This window comes from Ornithodoros turicata, chromosome 1, assembly GCF_037126465.1.
Source record: "Ornithodoros turicata isolate Travis chromosome 1, ASM3712646v1, whole genome shotgun sequence".
Taxonomy (NCBI): Eukaryota; Metazoa; Arthropoda; class Arachnida; order Ixodida; family Argasidae; genus Ornithodoros; species Ornithodoros turicata.
Window position 1 is genome coordinate 35,132,641 of NC_088201.1, and position 16,499 is coordinate 35,149,139.

At 44.7% G+C, this 16,499-nt stretch overlaps 1 long non-coding RNA gene across 1 annotated transcript in view; it reads right to left on the reverse strand.

Moving 5' to 3' along the window:
* LOC135377978 (uncharacterized) overlaps positions 1–16,499 on the reverse strand; it is a 55,605-nt gene that overhangs the window by 13,256 nt on the left and 25,850 nt on the right. The window contains exon 2 of the long non-coding RNA XR_010418231.1: positions 7,462–7,591. This is a non-coding gene — a long non-coding RNA (uncharacterized LOC135377978). The remainder of the gene's footprint in view (positions 1–7,461; positions 7,592–16,499) is intronic.

A 16,499-nucleotide genomic window follows, 5' to 3' on the forward strand; every position in this document is an offset into this window, starting at 1 on the left:
AAAACCTTCTTGTAGCCGTTCCGTCATGCTGTTCCATCACGCCGTTCAATCATGAACGTATGTGCCCATGTTCTTGGAAGGACTCATATATTCTGTAATCTTCCTTTTATTGAAAGATGAGGCAAATTATAACGGTGAGTTGGGTTATTAGGGCAGAATATCATCGTTGTATGTCCCTCTGGGAAAGTGGATATTAGAGTGTGGTCTACTAGTCTCTAGTGGGATACGATGTATAGTCTGTGGGAAATTTCCGACCATGTGGTCCCGAACCCTTTGCCAAAGGGCCCAGGAAGGAAGGCAAGGCAAGGCGAACTTGGGTGGCTGGTCTTTGAAGGTATTTGAAGAACCTATTCTGTTCGTGTTATACCATAGTGTGATATGCTTTTCTTTCTGGGGCCTTTCGCAAAGGATTCGGGACCACATAGTGGGAAATTTCCCCACAAGTTTGAGGTGGTTCGTCATATGCTTTAAGACAGAGCCATGTGGAGGCATAGAGGATTACGGCACTTAATTTGATGAGTAACACTGACGATGAGTCGACACTGATGAGTAACCCGTATGACAAGCCACTAAGTAAGAAAATGGTCACTTTCAACTATTTTGGTTGTATCGCGTTGGGGGTATTATTCAAATTTAAAATGGGCTGGTGGTTTGCCATTTAATTAAAAATGGTCTGGGGTGCTGGTGGTCCGCGGATGATTTTTACGTGCATGGCGAAGTGGCTCGAGTATCAAGAAGTTCAAACAAATCACTGCTTCGGCTTTATAACAGAAGCGGACAGCACTAACTTGCAGCGGTGTTATTTTCTTATGGGACCCAAAACCACAAGCCCCCGATACATTAGTTTTATACAGTTCAACTATACTGAAAGGAACTTACCGCTTATAACGCTGTCCAGACCGTTTTGCACGATTGCCCTTGTGGACTATCATTAATGGGAAACAGTAATTTTGAGGAAGAAGATACATCATCGGTGAACTTTTTTTGGGGGTAGCAGAATTGACGGTGTCGTATGCTCATAGGTCGGTGCAATCATGATCGCGATCATGAGTGCGATCACGAAGCACTGCCAAGGCTGCCGCGATCATGATCGCGCCGACCTATGCGTATGCTAAGTGTCGTCTGCTAAGTGTGGAGCACGCCACTCCCGATATTGCGCACCGTGTGAATACTCAGCGTAACACAAGACGGAACTCCGGCTCTGTGTGCAGTGTTTTCGCTTTTTCTTCCACTAGAATCTTCCGTGAGGATGTCACTCATGTGAATACACGGTTATTGTACTCCTATTTTATCAACAAGAGCTATGCTGCGATTTCTATGCCAGCGGATGTTTCGGTACGCGGACGCAGATGTGAGCGCGCGCCTCATCGCTCTTCAGAACCCGCGTTGACATGTGATGCACAATTCTTTTAACATCGCCAATAAATGCTTTCCTGGATACAAGTTTCTTCACCTCCTCGAAGGATATAACGGATTCAATATGGGTTCTTGTAGAACGAGAACATAAGACAGATGTTTAACGAAAGATTCTTAATTTCGCAAATAAAAGCGATTCCCTTGTTAAGGCTGAATAACTTTGATGTTACTTTGATCTGGCAGTCAGCCTCTCGTTCACCCGCAGTGACATTTTTCTAGATCTCACTGAACTTGTCAACTGCCGTGACCAACCATCGGGGAGACCTCTCCTCCGGAAGAGTCGAGCATTATGCTTTCAATTATGTTTCATCCGAACTATGTTCAATGCAAGAACGTTCATGTGGAAGCGCTTCCTGTCTGTAAATACCGCGGACATCGCCACAGCCATCCAATTCCAAAAGTCCTGTCCGCGCTCAGAGCCACCCTCGAAGTCCGAATGTGAGGATACAGCACGCGTACGACAAGGATGTCTCTCTAAATAAGGTCACGGAGTCACTCTTTCGAGATATACCTTTTTTACACTAAAGAGGTGTGCAACCACCAGTGGACGACCCGTCGGGTTCTCGGCCAGGTCTGCCGCAATCGTCTCTGTCACGTCAATGACTGCTCGCGAACGCCTCTATTTTTGACGTAAGCCGATAAAGACCTTTGGCTGGAAGCCATCACCATCGATTCCCAGCCATCACCACGTGAGACATCTGCTGGCGGTAGAAGCCTTCGACATCGCTCTTCATGCTGCCACTCCAAGGACTTCCCTGATATGTTTACAGCTTTCACAACGTAAAACAATGTTTTGACCCTCTCCGCACAACACAAAGAAGTCGGGTGAGCTGAACTCAGAGACTTCCGCTCAAATTATCGGAGTTGTCGTACCGTTGCTTAAGAGTGTCCCACGAAGCGCGATGTTGAAATTGAAAGAATTAAGCAAACATCATAGAATTTCTGCCAATGTTACTACTATTAGTAAGAATTAGTACACATTATACAGGGCGTTTTTTTATCCTTTACAGAATTTTTACAATAAAGCTATGAGAACTACCTAGATGCGGTTTTCACAGGTGGGTTATGCGGCCAGGAGACATCCTGCGGGAAAGAGCGTGTACTACAGGACGACGAATTACATACAATTTATTAATGAACATATTAATTAGATGTTTTCGAGGATTTGCGAGAGAGGAGAATTGGAGCCAGCCATTATTTAAATCTTTAAGCCCATCTCTTTTTAAATATCATGGAACGTGCACGTACTCTGAGATATAAATCGCCAAATTTTGCTATGCAATTATATGTACAGGGTGTTTGCTCTAACGTGTCCAGAAATTTTATTTAAAGGAGCGATAAAAGAGAAACGAGCGCTACTTTTCAGCTACTTGACTAAGAAACAGGTGCTACTAGTGAAGCAGTACCTGTTTCTTACTCAAGTAGCAGAAAAGTACCACTTACTTTTCTTTTATCGCTCACTTTAAATATAATTTCTGGACACGTTAGAGCAAACATCCTGTATGTATATATATATATATATATATTGCTCTTTTCGCTATTTTTAATTCCAACTACTACCGAACTCAGACTCCCCGCGATATCCTTCATGTAGCGCTATAACGGCGCCCCACACAAAATACACATTCTGTGCGCTCGCACATGCCTGCATTATTAATCCAAGCCGGTCGGCATTTTTCTTCTAATAGACGTTGGGCTAATAGAGCTCCTTAGTCAACTCCAAGTCTGCCTCCCACTGATCAACATGGGCTCACATCAAATGATTTCTCCGCAGTTTAGGCGTAATTCATTCCAATTAGCGCTCGCTTTTGCGGATCTCACACCTCACGTTTTCAAAAGCCCGAGCGCGTCAGCAGAGAGCGAAAACAAAGTTAGCGAGCGGGAATGTATGGAGCGCATATTGGGAAGTCACCGGGCGGGAATCAACAGCAAAGGTAGCCGGGAAACCGTTTGCTCGGAAATCGAGTTATCCAGAGCTTTCCTATTTTAAATAAACAATAGTTTGGTGCCGCAACAAAGTGAGATGAGCAAAGTTTCTGCCGAGCTCGGCAACATGCGCCCCGCCAACTTGAGCTAACGTCTTTTCCGTCTTTCCAGAGCAACACCTGGGCTGCTGTCGTTATTAAATGCTTCCAATACCGCATAATTAAGAAGCCAGCCAGGAGGGACGGTGTAAAGAGAGAAGTTTCTTTTCTAGGGTGATGAGATGGATATGGGAATGTTTGAATGCTAGCCTATTTTCACTGAAGGAAGGGGTTCCGAGAATGAAGGGTGTCAACGTGTATCAATTCTTATTTTTACTTGCCTGCACGACACGCATTGGAACCAAGGAGTATAATATAAAGTCATTTTGGCAGTGTGTGTTGTTTCCGTGCATTCGACTAACTCTGCGCGAAACGTCACGTAAATTAAGCTGTTAAAACTCAAGGCCTCGTGTTTTCTTTTATATTTTTGTTTTCCGGCTTTTCTGCCTTCAATGAGTTTTTTTTATTCCCCTGTTTGGCAATATTCTCGTACGTGTTGCGAAGTCAGAGTAAGTCCGATGCATAGAAAATACATGCACCGATTTGACTTTTTCGGGTTAAATGCTTTCCCAGATTCGGAGGGGGAAAAATCGGGTTATTTTTGTTTTCTTTCTGTTCAGGAAGCGACCCGCAGTTAAATGTACATATACTGGTCGAGCATGCATCCTTCGCTAATTATAGTCACAGGCACGTACCACATGTTGTGACACCAAACGTGTTTCGCATAGTTTCTTGTTGCACTCAAATAATATTTACATCATACATGCGCACGGATTGGTACTACATAGCAGTGATGGCCGCTAACTACTTCTACAGTAGTTTAACTATAACTACTTCGCGCTGGAGTAGTCTAACTTTAAAGAGTTCAACTACTTTTCAGGGGAGTAGCTAAAACTACTTCTTTAACTACTGTAATGTATTTTAACTACATCTATAACTACTTAACGTTGTCCATGAACACCAATCCCTTGTAGTGTTCTTGGACGCCTAAATGTGAATCACAAGCAGTGATAATGATATTAAAAATATACCCTTGTGCCTACGCCGCTTAATTCACATACTGTCGTAAAATCCACTGCCTGTTTCTTGTATGTTATGCGCTGACAAAAGAGGTACGTACAACATACGACGGACCATGTATGAGATTTACACTCAGGCTCCTTCGTCACAGATCAATGCGCCACGCACAAATATTGTGGTGGGTGCCGATTGGACCACTGTGGACCGTAAAATATTTTCGCTTAGCCACGATAATCGATCACGATAGCCATCCTATGCGGTTATGTGCACACCAGTACGGTAACCAAGGTATTACGCAGGCCGCTACGATCGTCAAATACAAAGCTTGCTGCGGGATTCTTTCTGTGCCTACGCGATAAACTAAGTTGCAGAATTATTTCACAGCAAATGAGGCTTCACTAGACAAGCATTAAAAGTGAAGATTTAGTACACATGCACGGCACAATTGCTCTGTACCTCCGTTCTCATCAAACAAGTAGCTCAAGGTAAAAGTCGGAAGCAGAATCGTGCCGTAAAGCTTGCGGCAAAATCGGAAGTAGTTGGCGCCTGCAGTAACCTAACTACAGTAGTTAACTACTCGAAATAGTAGTTTAACTAGTAGTTGTCACTACATTTCTGCAAGTAGTTGATTTTTGAACTACTTTTTAACTACAATCAGGTAGTTTAACTACATGTAGTTAACTATTTGACATCACTGCTACATAGTATCGTAATGAAACGTGATATACGTGACTGGAATTCGGAGAACAACAACAACAACAATAATAATAAATGAATGAAAAGAAGCGATATGTTTAATGGTTGAAAAAAAAAAAAAAGAAATGGAATGGAATGAAGGGAAAATGATGACGACATGGGATGCTTCCCCGTGGTGGTCGCAGGACCCTACACTCTTAAAAGTGAACTACACTGCATAGCACGCTCCTACCCGGAACCATTTGTTGAAAACGGGAGGCGTATCACACTTCAAAGAGGAGACAAATTGGGTTTAACCCGAAGAAGTCAGACCCTACAAATCCATATGAGCTCGTGCGACGCTTAATGAGCACAGGGTCCGTTCAGACGATGTTGCACTGTGCACAGACCATGCACTCTAAAAACAGAACTTCACCGCATAGCACGCTGTGCGCCAACCATTGCCACGATTGATAGGGCTATAGCTTCTGATTCGAAGAGAGAGAGAGAGAGAGAGAGAGAGGGGGCGTACGCCTTTTTGTTTTGTGACAATTTGGATACATGATAACTGACATAAAAAGGCGTACGCCTCCCTCTCTCCTCGGATCAGAAGCTATAACCCTATCAACCGTGGTAATGGTTGGCGCACAGCGTGCTATGCGGTGAAGTTCAGTTTTTAGAGTGTACGCAGACTACGTTGCATTTTATTGGAGCATTTGTTTTCATTCATTCATGTTAGCATTCTCCCAATGTTGTAACATTTGAAACTCTGAAAATGTTATAACGTTGGGAGAATGCTAACATGAATGGAATGAAAATAAATGCTACAATAAAATGAAACATATAGTCTGTGTATGGTCTGTGCATACTCCGAAAATGTTGCCCTTAAGAAACGCAAAGGACGGCGTTCCTCAACGACGGCAAGCGTTCGTAATAACCGTAATAGTTTTCATCTGCATCCTGATGAGAAATTCGCGAAAGTTCCGAAGACACCTGCTTGAGATTCAAACCTTCCAGATCCATCTGAATGCAAATCCGTAGACAGGCAGGTTTCCTCTTTCTGAAGTGTTTCTACTTGCTCGTTCGTAGAAGCGCCTCATTCGTTTCTGACGTTGGTGTATACCTCTTTCTTTCTATGCGGCTCTAACACAAAGAAGAAAAAAAGAGAAGAAAGAAAAACGCCTCCATAATAAAAAAATATGGGGTGATAAACATTCCGCGTTCAATATCACTCTCATCGGCTTTGATTTTCCGCTTTCTACTTTGGTTGCGCTTTCGGTGGCGGCACGCGCGCGGATTTACATTTTAATCTCTCACTCGACACGAGTGCGCACACAGGGAAAGCCAGGAACAGACAAACTAAAACGATACATTCCTCCAACCCTTCTCCTCAACAAGTGTGAAGGAAGCCCTGTGTTGCATGATGATAAGGGTGGCAGTTTTCAATAAATCGCGTCCCCCATCAGAAGGGCTTGCTTCGTCACCGCCGACATGACATAGGTCCGTGGATATTGAACCTTCGACACCCTTTCTCCGTGCGATTTATGCAAATAAAGTGTGGAGACAAGTTTTTTTTCTCCTTCTCCAGCTTTTTGTTAATGGGAAACTATACTCTAAGTGAGACTGGTCAAGCAATTAACATCACGGTCTTCACTGCGCAGTCATCTGCTGGTGGAAAACGATTCCCACAAGAGTGACAAAAACCCTTTCGCTCGACACAGCTTGGAAGAAGGAATGACTAGGGTGGCGGTGATTGTGACGAAACCGGCTTGCCGGTGTTGGCTTCACTCATCCGGGCAGCGTCACGACTGTAGCCAGGATTAGGTGAGATGAGATGATATGATATGAGACGTTGAAATGATGACGGTCGAAAGGGCACCCGCCTTTTGGTGTTTGGTTGACCATTACGGCGGAACAGCTATGCATTATAGGTATACGCACGCAGAGCTCATATTTCTATTCCAAAATGTTTTATTGAAACGCGTTTAACAGTCCGCATGCCAATTTCCATTAAACTGCTAAAAAAGGACGTATGGACGTTGGACGTATATTCATCATTGAGGCGCCAGTGATCAAAGCAACGTCGCTCGTACTGTTTCATATCCCAAAACGTCACGCGAAAAGTTGAGTATTCAGCAGTGCTCATTTTCCGGAACAACATTACCTCGTGAGATGGCCCTTCTTGGGTCTCACATCTTCCGCCGTTATATGCATCATGAAGGCTCCTATTAATATAATAACTTAGCACCATCGAATGTCACACGGTAGCAATGCTGCCATTCGAAAGCAAAACGGTGTAAGTTACAAACTGAAAGTAAGAGCTCACCTTACTAACATCAGGTACGGTATCAAAGGACGGCCTTCAAGACTGGTTCCTCCCAGAAATCGAAGTAAAATTCATTTGTACAGGTAAATGTTGCGCGCTGTGTGGTTGAGGTACAGTTCCATGCAATTACCTGCGTGGAAAAACAGTTTAGTTTTTTTCCCTCCGTCTCCGGAAAAATAGCCCAAAATCTCCAGGCGACAAAATTAAAAAATGTTAATTTTCGTGCATTTGATGCGTTCCAACACGCCAACAGTGCCTTAGGTGCCTCTAATCCGCCAACCACCACCAACTTAGAGCCCCGTCTGGCCGCTCCAAGCGATCGCCATCGCGTTCACATAATGTCGGAGTTCTGGTCGGAATGAGTGCGGAACATGTCCCACATTGGACACGCTCAGATTTAGCACTGGGAAAGAGGCTTAGACGGAAGTGCAGCTGATGCAGCAACGGTTGTTTCGCCTGCCGCAATGCTTCTGCCATGGCGCACCGACCTAGCCAACGGCTTCGCAGTCTGTTAGTCTAACCAACCTAACCTCACCTAGAAATTTACAAATAACAGCGCAATTCATTACTAGAAGAGTACGCGCGACTTCCGGTTAGCCTTGTTCCCAGGAGTGGGGGCCGATATGGGAATTGTTCTATTTCGTGGTCGGAATGGACGAGTTGTTCTAATTACCTATCGCTGGGTAGACAGCAGTGTCATGGGATGCTATGCTCTGCATTTATGCCTAGAGGATGAACACTACTAAATCTCCTACCTCATTGTATGCTGTGGTTTGGCCGGCAATGCTTCGACTGAGCAGTAACCACGTTTGTTTCCATTTTTCCAATTTTTCGGAACCCCCCCCCTAAAAAAACGTTTTTTTTTTCGAGCGATTCAAAATTTCCGGAAATTTTGCATCTCTAAGCGGTATCAATGACCACATTGCATTTATTAGGTATACAAGCATATGTTATCTACAGCTGCAGTCGCGTTCAGTAGTTCCCCCAGTACACCCCCAGGTGTTGCAAAAAAACCAGGGGCTGTAAGGAAATCCCTGGCCGCGTTTACCTGACTGTAAACTTATAGACTATAGTATATTTGTAATGAGTTGTGCAGCACGACACACACGCACACATAATAACACGATGATGAGATGAGACTGATGCCGGCCAGCAGGCTGGGCGCTGCCCCAGTGCCAATGTTAACAAGTATGACATTATCGTCACCTTACACAATTTATACGCTCAAATACGTTGAGCAGTACATCGGCAGCAATAAATGCTCGTGAATTGATGAGACGTAAAAGAGTCTCGCCCTCTCTATTTCGTGTGTCGCATGCGTCTTTACCTCAAACTCAGGGTCATGTCTATAAATGCTGAATTGTTTCAACACCATCAGTCAGGTGTAAGGTAATGTGTCGCGTCCGAACGGCTGCTGTAGTGTCCTGTGTTACAAACAGATTGGGGAAAAAACAATGAGCACCCGCCCGGAAGTAACAGTGGGGAGCACTTTCAATTCGGGCAGTCTTCCAGGGCAGCTACCGTTAAAAGGGGGCGTAATTAATGTGACGTCCCTGTACTGCGCTCATTCCTTTGCTGGAGGGCCACACGCCTTCTTGTTGCCTACAACGGGATCCATTGTCCGCACTTAAATAAATGCGTCGGGCGCGCAAAAGAGCCTCGAGATGGCGGTGGTGCATGAACGCCGCTTTGGACTGCGAGCAAGAACTGAGCTTGACTTTCAACTCTCTGGAGGTTCCTAACTAGTTCTATTCCAACTTTGCTGCTAACGATCCTGAGCCCGAAAAGAAAAATGCCGCTAATGTCAGGTGACTTACAGCACACCGCGTGAGATTAAAAACGGTAGGAAATAAATAGGCGGGTGAAGAGGTTCCGAAAACTGAAATATGCGGGTAGAGATTTCGTGGAAGCACTCACCCACACACATACATGCATATAGATAGGATGATATGGGCCATTCACCGCAGCTGTGGTGGCGGCTCTCTGTGCCGTTGCTTTTGTGGAAGGGTAGTGTTTTGGTGCTTTATGGCACAAGAGCGACTAAGGCCAAATAGTGCCAAGACACATGATTTATTCTCCGTGCTGTGTTTTGCATGTTCTGTGCCGGTTTGAAACAAGAAGGGTCTTATGTGTCTTTTGTTTAAAAGGAGCTGTGACTGTTTTTGTTTTGACTACCGTGCTAAGAAAGAAAAAATAGGTGTGTTGTTAAGCTTGAAGCAAGGCACGGAAAGGTATGTGGGATTTAGCAACGGCAATAAACTGCCACTAATACCCTCCGGCCTCCCTTCTGTGATCGTCGCATCCATGGCGCCCACCGCACTGCGACGGCTCAGAAGCTTTGTGAAAAAGTCTCTGGCGAGGAAGTCGCGTATTTTCCTCTGTCTAAAAGACTTCGAGACATTTCCGGGGCGAGGAGCTCACCCGAACCCCCTACCCATGTTGAGATTCTGGGCATCCCCAGGCGAGGGAGTCGCCATTTCTCCTCCGTCCACACGACTTCGAGGTATGCCCAGGCGGGTGGTTGTTTATTCTCCTGGTTCCGTCACACCCACAACCAGCAGACGCCCGGATGAGATGCTGAGCGATATTGACTTAGTAAGGCCAGTTGCTTCTAGGTAGCTTAACAAGCATTCTGTAGGGATCAGCGGATCCTCCCCAAGCATTAGTATGGGATGAAATGGGATACAGTAATCTGAGAGCATCCCGAAATGGTGCTTGTATTGTGCCTCATATTTTGGGCATCCAGACAAAATATGTATCACAGTAAGAGGTACGAGACAGACATTGCATAATGGTATAGTTTCCCCTTCTAGCAGATACTCATGGTTCATATGCGTATGATCCATGCGTAGTCTCGTAAGTATAATTTTTTGGGCCCTGGGCGTGTCAGTATTTGTGCACCAAGGGTTTACCTGAGGGTTTTACCATTCTCAGTTTATTTGCAGTGCATAAGTCCCACCGTTGTTGCCATCGTTGCATTAAGTGTTTGAATACTAGGGGCCGAAGGTCGGTGTGCGGCAATTTTGCCTCCAGGATGTGATGGTGATCACTTACACGTGCTGCTTTGTCAGCTCTTACATTTCCCACTGTTCACCATGCACCGTTTTCGACTGTTCACCATGCGTTCCATCGTTCTGCAAATACAACTCGTCAAAGCTATTGGTCGATAGCTTGTGGGTAAAGCATCATCCTTTCCAGGCTTTGGGACAAGGATAACCACACCCTCCCGCCACGATAAAGGAAACTCACCCCTGTCCCAAAGTCGGTTGAAGAAATCTAAGAGTGTACGTTTGGAAGATTGGTTTAAATGAGTAAGCATTTCATAGTGGATATCATCTGGACCAGCGGCAGACTTGTTTCCACGCTTCATAGCTCTTTCCAACTCTTGCATAGAAAAAGGTAAATTATATGGTTCTGTGTTATCCAAAGTTATGTTAAGTTGTTTTTTTCTCTGATGCCTGCCGGAAAACTTGAAATTTCAAGTTACAGTTGCAGCTGCTAGACAGATTTTGAAAAAGAGCACCTAGTGTATTTGCTTGTTGCTTAGGATCTGTAATTTCTTGTCCGTTTTGCATTATTATAGGCGATGGCCTATTTCTGTAACGGCCATGTATTTTTCTTATCTCCCACACCTTCTGCGAGGGAGTCTCTGGGGAAATTGTTGATATAAATTGCTGCCACGATTCTCTCTTGGCATGGTTGATTGTTCTACGGAACAGTGCTTTCATCTTTTTAAAAAGCATCAAGTTTTCAGAGGTGGGGTATCGTCTGAAGCGAGTCCATGCTGCATTCCGTTTACGACGAGCTCTCAGGCAATCTGCATTCCACCATGGCTTGGGTACATTGGAAAACGTGATGATGTTTTTCGAATTGAGGCCTGTGCGGCCTCTACAAGGACTGAAGTCAGGTCTGACGTTGCAGTTTCTACGTCGTCACTGGTCCTCGGTCCGTGGTCGAACGCTGCCCACCAGACGCAGGGCCTTCGTCTTCTGGCGGAGTACTTGTGCTCCACCGGTCTGGCGACGGCTCTTTGAAAGCCCCATCATCATCCCTTCATCCTCCCCCAACGCGAAATAGGGCAGTGTACCGCCTCAGCGGCGGTGAATCGCCCACCCCATCACCATCCAATGTATGTGTGTGTGTGTGTTTGTACGTCGTCACTAAGCAAACTTTCTTGTTGTAGGTCAGCTAGTGATTTAAATGTGTCCCAATTTGCCTTCTCAAGGAGCCAACGACGGGGACGGTTCGGAACACACGGTTGCTTCTTACAATACTTGATTACAACAGGGTAATGATCACTGCATAAGATATTCTTGTATGTCTCCCAATGTAGTAAGGGAGTCAGTGATGGTGAGCACATAGACGAATCAAGAGCCGAGAAGGTATTCGACGCAGAACTAAAAAAGGTAGGCTTTTGGGTGTTCAATAAAACTAGTTGCTCTTGCAGAATAAAATCTTCTATTACTTTGCCTCTAGAGTCTAGGTGTGTGCTTCCCCACAAAGTGCTGTGGGCGTTAAAATCTCCAAGAAGTAAAAAATGGGTGGGAGTTGCTGGCACAAATTCCTTAACTCTTCACGAGTTACATGTTGATTTGGACGGTGATATAGGCAACATAGGGCGTTAGCGCCTTTAAAGGCCACCCTTGCAGCAACAGCTTCAAGTTGCGTGTTCAATGTAATAGCATTTGATGATACGTCGGGCCTCACAATTATTGCAACTCCACCACCACGTTCTTGTGGTGATCTGTCTTTTCTATAAATATTACTTCTTCCAAGTCGAAAACGGTAGTCAGGAGACAGAAAAGTTTCCTGAAGGCAAAAAAGCAATAGGTTTGTGCTTCTGCATGAAATCCTTTATATCCTCTATATTACTGGAAGCAATGCTTCTTGACGCTCTGAAAGGCATGATTCGTTTTTTTCGCTTCATGGTAAGCTAAATGTTCTGTTACTCTTAGATGTTGTATCTCCTTCTCCTCCCGCCACCGTGGGCAGATACGGTTATAAGCTGCATGGGGGCCAGAGCAATTGACACATTTTGGTTGTCCGGTACAAGTTTTGCTATCATGTTCTTTTCCTCCACACTGTGCACAGGTCTCCTTTCCCCGACACGTTTTAGTGGCATGTCCATATCTTCGGCATTTGTAACACCGCAACGGATTTGGTACGTAAGGGCGTACTTTACAGTTCAGGTAAGCTATTTTGATTTCTTCTGGTAGTTTTGTCATGCTGAAAGTGAGAACTAAATTTCTTGTCGGGATTTTTACGCCATTTCGACGTATCTTGATTCTCTTTACTTCGCAGATACCCTGGTCTTTGATATTTTCCAAGGTTTCGTCTTCAGAGATTTACATTAAGTCATCTACTGCAATGACCCCTTTACTGAAGTTTAAACTTCGGTGTAGGGATACCTCAACCGGTATGCCACCCATATTGGTTATGTGCAAAAGTTTTTCGAGATTCTCTGGAAGTTTAACTTCGACGAGGAAGTCTCCATTCCACAGTTTCGATATCTTTGACGCTCCATTGAATGATTGGGTGATCGCCCTATTTATGACAAAAGGGGACATTTTCCCAAGTGGGGTCTCTGATGCTGAGTGTACAACCAAGGAAGTTTTGTCTTGCGAGTTATTTATCTCAAAAATTATGTCTTCGGTCCGCGGCCTTTTAGCAGCCACGATCGTAGTGTTGTGTTTTGAAAAAGCCATATGAAAAAGATAAGTGTTCTTCTTTGCCCAGTCCGCCCACCACGGAGCCCAACAAGGGGGCATTCGTCCGAATACCAGGCTTAGGAAAAGAATATACCCAGGTACAGGATTTTATCTGATGAAGCAGCCCTGTACAAGGTTGACCCTTGCTGCCAAAGCTAGAAAAGAGGAAGATAGGAGAGGAGACAGTAAAGGGATAGGAAGGAATGGAAAAAAGAGAGGAAAGCAACTAGCTGAATGACCCTGGCCGGCCCTTCCAGGGTCCCCGTCTTCAGGAATCTGGGGTCAAAGTGACGTGTTGCTTCCCCCACAGGGCCGCAAGGGTCCGAAACATCTGTAGGTTCAGCTCAGTCACCAGAGGTCCCTTCTCCCTGGGTACGGGTTGCCACACACAGCTCGGTGTGGGGGTCTACTACTCCCATGGTGACCCTGCCATGCGGTGGGAGAGGGTTACTGCGGTAGGCAAAGCCTGCCGGGCGATGGGAGCGCCACTATCCCGACGCCGGGGTTCGGGATGGTGGTTGGCAAAGAGCATGCTATGCGGTGAAGTTCTGTTTCAAGCAGCAACAGTTCTGTTTGCAGCAGCTGCGGTGCAGGTCAAGGGAATCACCAAGGCTGTCATCCTCACCGACACGCGTAGCGCTCTCCAAATGGTGATGAACCCCACATGCAATAGCATTCTAGCCCGGTGTATCAGAACGTCATGTGCCCAATACAAGACAATCGGTGGAGACATCTCCCTGCAATGGATCCCCTCCCATGTCGGCATCAGTGGCAACGAAAAAGCCGACCAACTAGCATCTGCTGCACACCACAGCACTAGCCCTAGTTTGCCAACCCTGGGAGACAGCGACAGAAAATTGGTCATCAATGAGATAGTTCTTATGCAGCACCCTGGGATCCCGGACATCCTGGAAAACCATCGACTTGATGGAAAAATGTAGTAAAAAAAAGTATGGAAAAATTGGTAAAAGAGGGATAACTTTGAAATAGTACGACGATGTGCTAAGGTCGAGAGGTTAAAGTCAGCTTTCAAGGCAGTTACTGACGTCGTGGTGCAGAAATTGTTGAATATAAATTGTGAAACCCTGTTATGGATGCGTTCAAGACTATCAATGAGGTTCTTTGAGCAGGATCCCATATTGCGGATTGAGGTATGTAGAAGTTTTAAGTGAAGAGATGCCTGCTTCAAGGTTCGACGGACAAAGCCAAGTAAACGATTAGCGTTCGAAATTATGTACTAAATGTGCGTATCCCATGTAAAGTTTGCTGAGAGATGAATGCCAATGTATTTGTAAGAATCTGCTCGTGGCAGAATGACGTTATCGATTATGTAAGAAAATGGGGGAAGGGTGCAGAGTCGTTGTCGTGAGAAAGAGACAATGTTACATTTATTTATGTTCAAGGGCATTTGCCATGCTGTGCACCATTCCTGTATTTGTGTTAAATCATTTTGTAACGTTGAGTGGTCCAGAGGGGAAATTATTTTACGACATATGACGCAATCGTCAGCGAAGAGTCGAACGATTGATGTTAGGCCATTGGGTAAGTCATTGATATATGTATGAGGAACAGTAGAGGTCCGAGAACAGAGCCCTGCGGTATGCCAGATGTGACTGGGATTTCTGACAATGGAAGTTGTTACATGAGTTCAATGACCGTTTTATAAAAAATGCTTCTATCCACCGAAGAACATGATAATTCAGATTTAGACTGGAGTGCTTATATACGTAGAAGTTTGGTATGTGGGACCACATCGAATGCTTTACGGAAATCTAATAATTAATAATTGAGTGTTATACGTCGCGAGACAACTGAGGACGGAAATGTAAGAATGCAGCGTCAGTTCTAGAGTATATAGATAGACTATATATAGCTAGAGTATATAGAGTATATGCATACAGCTGTTCTTCCGATATTGATTCACTGACACTGTTCTTTCGAACTCCACCTTACAACACCTGGAAAAACAAACGAATGTGCTGACGACTGCTCTCTGCAACTGGCTGATGGCAAATCACCGTCGATTGAATGTGAAGAAAACTAAATATGTTTTGTTCAGACCCCGTAACGAACCAGTTTTCTATGAATTAAGCAACTACACGAAAAGGTGCTGAAGCCAGGAATCAAACCTGGGTCTTCTGATTTCGGCTCAGATATGCATACCGCTACGCCGCTACGCTTTCAATGAGCATGTGATGGTGTTCAATGGTCTTAGGATTAAGCGAGCTACACCTTTAAAATTTCTAGGAGTTGTATTTGGCGATAATCTTTGATGGAATGAGCATGTGCGCATGCTGGTTTGAAGTGAGACCGCAAAAGAAGCCGGCATGTTATGTAGGACTAGGAATGTCTACCCCATACCAGCAAAGCATATTCTGTATCTGATACCACTGGTAAACCCAAACTAAGTTTGTATAACAGTATACAGTTACACAAACTCTTTTTTTATAGTTTGTTGAAAGTACAGAAAAAGAGCTATACGCGCCATTGCAAACGTTAGTACTGTCACCTCATCCAGGCTGCTGAGCAGGACGTAAGTCGCGACAGGGGCGGACTACACTTCATTGGCGAATGAAAAGAAAATCCGAGTAAAAATCGGAGGAAATAAAAGAAGTAGACGGAGAGGAGGAGAGGGAGTTCAACTAATGAGAATCGCCAGGGGAAAAGACAGTGACGACTCTTTCTTCTCATCTTTTGGTTTGCCTTACTGGGCGCCCTATACCCTGTGCTCCACACCTCAACTATCTGTACCAAAAGGTCACACCAATTATATTCTACAGAAAATAAGCTCTTTAATAGCAATGTGCCATAACCAGTAATACGTAAGGATTGCAAGTGCTTACTCCCTCCTTGACATAAAAAAGGTATAAAGAGCATGCGCTGCTCCACTTGTGCTCGTTCTCATAGCTCCTTCCTATATGATAACTTATAGCGTATGTGATAACTATCTTCGTACGTGCGTATTTTGCTGTTTAGTAACATGTGTGCATTTCATTTGTACAACTTGTCATGGTGCGCTCTCCTGAGTCGAGGATTTGTTTTCCCTACGTGGGTCTGGGAGCACCGAAAGAAATAAATGACTTCGTTATTCAAACTGAATTTCAGGCTTCAAATAAACGCTCGATCGTTTTTTACTACTGTGTCCACGCATGCATACTGGATCAGATGACAGCGTTCTGCGAGCTGCGAGATCAGTGTAAATATATCTTTGTTTATGTATCAAAATTTGTTGCCGACGTGCTCCTGTCAAAGGAGATCTTCCTAGGACATTCGATTATCGCGCTTTCGATGTTTCATCACACGACGAATGATACAGATGCTTCAGCCATA